The 6812-nt window shown below is 45.2% G+C and overlaps 1 pseudogene; it reads right to left on the reverse strand.

Annotated features, from left to right (window-relative positions):
• Positions 1 to 1682: 1682 nt before the first annotated feature.
• LOC124556962 lies at positions 1683 to 1800 on the reverse strand (annotated as a pseudogene).
• Between the last annotated feature and the right edge of the window lie 5012 nt (positions 1801 to 6812).

Raw genomic sequence — 6812 nt, forward strand, 5'->3', positions numbered from 1 at the left:
TGTTCGGGATTCCTATCAAGTAGGCGTTACAACAACCATCGAGAAAATTCATAGGCGCTGCTAGGATCGTAATATGTCAGTAAGTGTAACAGAAAACTTCGGGGAACTTGCATAGGATTTATTGGGTTGAAGACGACGTACTTCTTGCGAAACTCTGTTGGGTAATTTTAGAGAAGTTGTATTCGAAGAAGACTGTGAGCACTGTGCTACCACCATCGCACGTTGTAGTCATGACAATAAGGTTACAGGTTTTTGGGTAGGTTCCGCCTTGAGCAAACACAATTTTGCTTCTTTTTTACGCAGACATGTTTCGCCGAAGTTGCAGCATCTGCAGTGGGTTCTTTATTTCCTTTCCTGTTAGGACATGCTGTAGTTTCTACAGCTTTCTGTGCTTTGCTGTAAAGGAAGAAAGCTGCAGAAATTACATAATGTGTTAACAAGAAAGCAAAAAAAAAAAAAAAAAATCACGAACACAAGAGTGAGCAGCAACCTCAAGATGAATAAGGCAAGAGGGATTAGAGCAGGTACAGAACATTATTTTTTCCCTCGCTCAATTCGCCGGTGGAATAGGAAATAAAATGAGTAATGTTGGCACGACGCGCCCACCGCCGTGTGCTGTACAGTGGCTTGCGGAATATGCAGGGTGATTCTATTATGATATTACAAACTTTCATGGATGCTGGAGGACAGTAAATGTATTAATTTGAGGAAAGGGACTCTGATCCGCAAACACTGGTCCGGAAACGACTCTGTCTGTGAAGATCGTTCTGATACCTCTACAGTGATGTACTTGTACCATTAATGTCGTTGCTACGACTGTAGGGTAGGCAACTTTCAGAGGTTGTAATACGGTTCGAAACAAGAAGGGAAAGGTGTGGTAAACATGTGCTCTGGACTGCATACCTTAAGAGCTATGAGCACTTGCTCTTCTTCGATAGTGTGAAACACATCTGTTCTACTGCAAGGTCTTTGGTTTCCATATTTTTGGATGAGGTAGTATAGACCAAAATAAGAAAAATGTCTGGTAAATAGGGGCTCTAAAACACACTGACGGAAAAAACAACAACACTGCAAAGTTGCAACATCACAGATTAATGTAAGCGCGAGATACGCGATAGCAAATGTAAAATGCATGTGCATTAACAACCGGTGTAACAGCCAGAGTGGTGAATGCAAGCTTGCACACGTGAATACGTTGTGTTGCACTGGTGCAGCCGGCCGGGGTGGCCGAGCAGTTCTAGGCGCTACAGTCTGGAACCGCGCTACCCTCTACGGTCGCAGGTTCGAATCCTGCCTCGGGCATAGACGTGTGTGATGTCCTTAGGTTAGTTATGTTTAAGTAGTTCTGAGTTCTAGGGGACTGATGACCTCAGAAGTTGTCCCATAGTACTCAGAGCCATTTCAACCATTTTTGAACTGGCGCTGAATGTCAGTTCGTGGGATGGAGTTCCATGCCCGTTGCACGTGATCAGTCAATAAAACACTCCGTCTTCAGGCCACAAGTGGCCCGTCGGGACCATCCGACCGCCGTGTCATCCTGAGCTGGGGATGCGGATAGGAGGGGTGTGTGGTCAGCACACCGCTCTACCGATGGTGACGATGGTTTTCTTTGACTGGAGCCGCTACTGTTTGGTCGAGTAGCTCCTCAATTGGCAACACGAGACTGAGGGCACTCCTAAAAATGGCAACAGCTCATGGCAGCCCGGATGGTTACCCATCCAAGTGCCGGCCACGCCCGACAGCGCTTAACTTCGGTGACCTGGCGGGAACCGGTGTATCCACTGTGGCAAGGCCGTGGCCTATAGGTCAGTTATTAAGGGGCTGTTAATGCTGGTTGTGGATGACGCTGGAGCTGGCGTGCGACGATGTTCCATATGTGCTCCATTGGAGACTGATCGAGCAGGCCAAGGCTACATGCCAACACTCTGTAATGCATGTTTGGTTACAACAGCGTATGTAGGCTAGCGTTATCCTGTTGGGAAAAAAGCTCTGAAGTGCTATTCATCGAAGACAGCACAACAGTTCGAATCACCAGACGGGCCTACAAATTTGGAGAAAGGGTGCGTGGGATAACCAAGAGAGTGCTCCTGCTATCATACGAAATCACACCCCAGACGATAACGCCAGGTGTAGGTCCAGTGTGTCTAGCACGCAGATAAGTTGGTTGTAGGCTTTCAACTGGCCTCCTTCTAACCAACATACGGCCATCACTGACACCGAGGCAGATCCAGTTTTAATCAGAAAACACAACAGAAATCCACCCTTCCCTCCAGTTAACTCTCGCTTGACACCACTGAAGTCGCAAATGGCGGTGGTTTGGGGTCAATGGAATTGACGCTACAGGGCGTCTGGCTCTGCTTTGTAACACTTTCGCTGTGTCACTTTGGTGCCCAATGCTGCTCAAGTTGCTTCTGCAGATGCAGTACGATGCGAGGGAGTGAGACGCCAACCACTATGGTCTTGAATGAGATTTTCACTCTGCAGAGTGAAAATCTCATTCTGGAAACGTCCCCCAGGCTGTGGCTAAGTCATGTCTCCGCAATATCTTTTCTTTCAGGAATGCTAGTTCTGCGAGGTTCGCCGGAGAGCTTCTGTAAAGTTTGGAAGGTAGGAGACGAGGTACTGGCAGAAGTAAAGCTGTGAGGACGGGCCGTGAGTCGTGCTTGGGTAGCTTAGTTGGTAGAGCACTTGCCCACGAAAGGCATAGGTCCTGAGTTCGAGTCTCGGTCCGGCACACAGTTTTAATCTGCCAGGAAGTTTCACGATGGTCTTACCTCTCGCTGGTGCCACGTGGCCGTCCGGAGCCCGGTCTTCTTGCGACCGTACATTCTCGGGACCACTGCTGCTAGAAATCATGTGCAGTGGCTACTTTTCTGTGTAGCCTTTCTGCAGTATCTTAGAAGGAACACCCTGCTTCTGCTACCCCTGTTACACGACCTCGTACAAACTCAGTGAGGTGCTGCTAAAGGCGTCTTTGTTGCCTTAATGGCATTCTTGACTGACATCAACTTACCACGTCCAGTCTCACAGGCAACTACCGCTCACGACTGTTACAGCGTGTATTTTAAAGCAAACCTCATAGCACCCTCATAGTGGCGCTACTAGCGCCACTCTTATATCACTGGCGCGGAAATTCAATAGATATGATTTTTCAGATGTGGAAACACGCCTACCAACTTTATTTATGTAGCACAAGTCCTTCCTCGTCCTGAGATTTTTTCCGTGATTGTACATACGTTAGGAGTTGTGGTCACATGTTCACTAGATGAGATGTGTTTCACACAACGAAGATGAATAAGTGCTCGTAGCTCTTAAGGTATGCATTTTAGAGCCTATATTTACTAGACGTTTTTTCTTGATTTGGTCCATAAAACGACCTCTGAATGTCGCCTACCCTACAGTGTTAGCAACAACAGTGTCGGTACTTGTGTTACGCTGCCAGAGGCGTGAGAACGATTTTCGCTTGTAACTTTCTATTGATTCTTTATCCTTCTTCATCTCCCCTGAAAGTCAGTAACATCATAACAGAATCACCATGTATATGTAGTTCTGTACTCTACAAACCACTGTGAATAGGGCACTTCCCCCTCAATCACGTATTACGATTTCCTCCCGTGCCATTCAAAAATTGAGTGTGGGAAGAATGATTGCTTAAATTCCTCCAGGCACTTTGCAATTATTTCAATCTTGTCTTCGCGGTACCTGTGGAAACGGTATTTGGACGTTGCGGTATATTCCTATATTAATCACTTAATACTTCTTCCTGAAACTTTGTAAGTGGCTTTCGCGGGATGTTTAGCTTCCGTTTTCAAGTGTGTATCAGTTCAAGTTGTTCAACATTTCTGTGACACTTTCCCGTGTGTCAAAATCTTCTGCACGCGTTCTTGTTGCTCCTCTTCGTATACTTTCAGTATCTCCTGGTAGTTATATTTGCACATACTAGTGCAATATCCTAGGATGAGGGGCATGAGTGTATTGTAAGCAGTCTCCTTTGTAGGCTGAATACATGTTCCCAGTACCCTACCAATGAACCGAAATCTGCCACCTACTATAGCTATGACTGATCGTATATGTTCATTCGACTTCGTATTTCCACAAGTTGTTACACCCGTTATTTATATAAGTGAACTCATTCCAGTTGTGACTCGCTGATATTGTGGTCTTAGGATACTACGTCTCTGCGATTTCTGAAGTGCACTATTTTACATATATCAACATTAAAACAAGTTACCAGTCTCTGCACAAATTTGAAATGTGACTGAATATCTCTGAGGTTTTGCCGGATACTACTTCCTTAGCCGGCCGGTGTGGCCATGCGGTTCCAGGCGCTTCAGTCCGGAAACGCGCGACCGCTACGGTCGCAGGTTAGAATCCTGCCTCGGGCATGGGTGTGTGTGATGTCCTTAGGTTAGTTAGGTTTAAGTAGTTCTAAGTTCTAGGGGACTGATGACCTCAGATGTTAAGTCCCACAGGGCTCGAAGCCATTTGAACCATTTTTGAACTACTTCCTTATAGCGCGTCGTCCACAAAGATTCTAAGGGTAGCATAAATATTTTCCGCCAGATCATTAATATGCGACACGAAGAGAGAGCGCCCCAACACCCTTTAGTGGATCACTTTTGAAGTAACTTCTGCATCTGTCGGTGACTCGATAAATACTCACTCCTGTCACAAATATCGTTTGATACCAAATATGATGGACTCTTCATTAATAAACACTTCAGAAGTCAAGAAATAATGCAACTACCTAGCTGCCTTTTCTATGGTTTCCAGGGTGTCACGTTAAAAAATGCATGTTGGGTTTCGCACGAATACGATTTTCGCAGTCCGTGTTGGCATGAAGGATGTCATTCTGCTCATCATAGCGTCTGATGTCATCATGTGTTCTAGGATTCTACAACAGATGGATTTCGATGAATTTGGACGGTGATTGTGTGGATCGCTTCTGCTGCGTTTCTTGTAAACGGGTGTTACCAATGGTTTCTTCCAAATACTGTACACAGTTTCCATTCTCGAGGTCTAAGTTTGTTATGGTCAAATGAAGGGATAAATAAAACGCAAATTCTGTACAGAGTCTGATAGGAACTCCATCCAGTTTTAGCGGTTTCGCCGGTTACTTAGTATTACTCACACTAATATCTGCATCACTCATCTTAGCGAAGGTGCGAGAATGAAACTGGGGTAATACGCGTGGACCGTACTTTTTAAAGGAATATTTAAATGCGGAGTTCAGCAGTTTTGCTGTTGCCTTGGCGCCATCAATTTCAGTTCTTCTGTCACATATAACTGTCTGTATGCTAACTGAATTCCGCATCCGCAACAAAATCTAAAGAAATTCTGGTCACATTTTGATATTGCCACGGTGCCCACAACTTTGTGAGAATCTTACGATAAGAGTCTGCCACGGTAGACTTCACGCATTGCTTTCTTTGACCGCCAAATGTGTTTCATTTAGCATCTCTGTTTCTCTACCTTCATTCCTTATTTTACACTTATCGTACAGCAGTCGCACTTTCTTTAGATGTTTCGTTACAGAGACTTTATATAACGGAAGCTCCTTCCCATCACGAAATATTCTACTATGTTCAAAAACAATGATTTCTTGATCCATTTTTCTTAAAAATTTGCGGCACAGATCATCTAGATGCTCTTGCACTGAACTACAAGTTTCGAATCCCTCCTTGATCCATGAGATATGACACTATTATTCCTTTATCTAGTTTACAGGACATAACTATAACTCCTGATACTTGTTTTAGGTGCTCTTTGTCCTTTGGTAATCATTACAACTACAACTGATTCATGTGACTATCTTCAAAGAGGGCGTGTCTATTTATCGCCGTTAGATCTTATGCCCAACGCGAGAAAAAGGAATGGGAGGAGGAAACGAAACTTCACAGGTAGAGAGCGTATGTGATTTTATTTCAGCGATTACGAAATCGAGTCTAATTTACGAAGAATTTGGCAGAGTGAGCCCACTTATCACTATGAAGTTCCTCCCCCTCTGACCTGATTCAGATGGGAAGGTGTCAGAAAGCCGTTGTATCCTCCCCTCACTGTTGTAACTGGTTAAAAAAATGGTTCAAATGGCTCTGAGCACTATGCGACTTAACTTCTGAGGTCATCTGTCGCCTAGAACTTAGAACTAATTAAACCTAACTAACCTAAGGACATCACACACATCCATGCTCGAGGCAGGATTCGAACCTGCGACCGTAGCGGTCACGCGGTTCCAGACTGAACTACACGGTACGATAAGTGTAAAATAAGGAATGAAGGTAGAGAAACAGAGATGCTAAATGAAACACATTTGGCGGTCAAAGAAAGCAATGCGTGAAGTCTACCGTGGCAGACAGAACCGCACGGCCACACTGGCCGGCGCGTTGTAACTGGTCCTTGATATCCTGGATACTTCACTGGGACAGAGCTAATGTACGAGCTGGTCATATATGTTCGATCTTATTGACCACAGAAGTACCTCAACATCACATAGACAGAGACGTATGTCATATGTGGCAGTGCATTGTTCTGTTGAAAAGTGGCACCAGGATACTACGCGAGGACGCAGGATGTCCGTGATATACCATTGTGCCCTGAGTCACTACCAGTCGTGACCCGAAGTCATACTCTATAGCTTAACACACCGTGACGCCAGGAGTAACACCACCATTCCTCTCCAAAACTAGAATGGGACTTCTCCCTTCTACCATGCTTGCTGTTGAAGATCATCGGGGGTAGTGCAGAACTGCTGTTCATCCCTGAACACAGTGCGATGCCTCTCGTCAGCTGTCGATGCTCCCCAGTCATAACAC

This window comes from Schistocerca americana, chromosome X (genome assembly GCF_021461395.2).
Source record: "Schistocerca americana isolate TAMUIC-IGC-003095 chromosome X, iqSchAmer2.1, whole genome shotgun sequence".
NCBI classification, from domain to species: domain Eukaryota; kingdom Metazoa; phylum Arthropoda; class Insecta; order Orthoptera; family Acrididae; genus Schistocerca; species Schistocerca americana.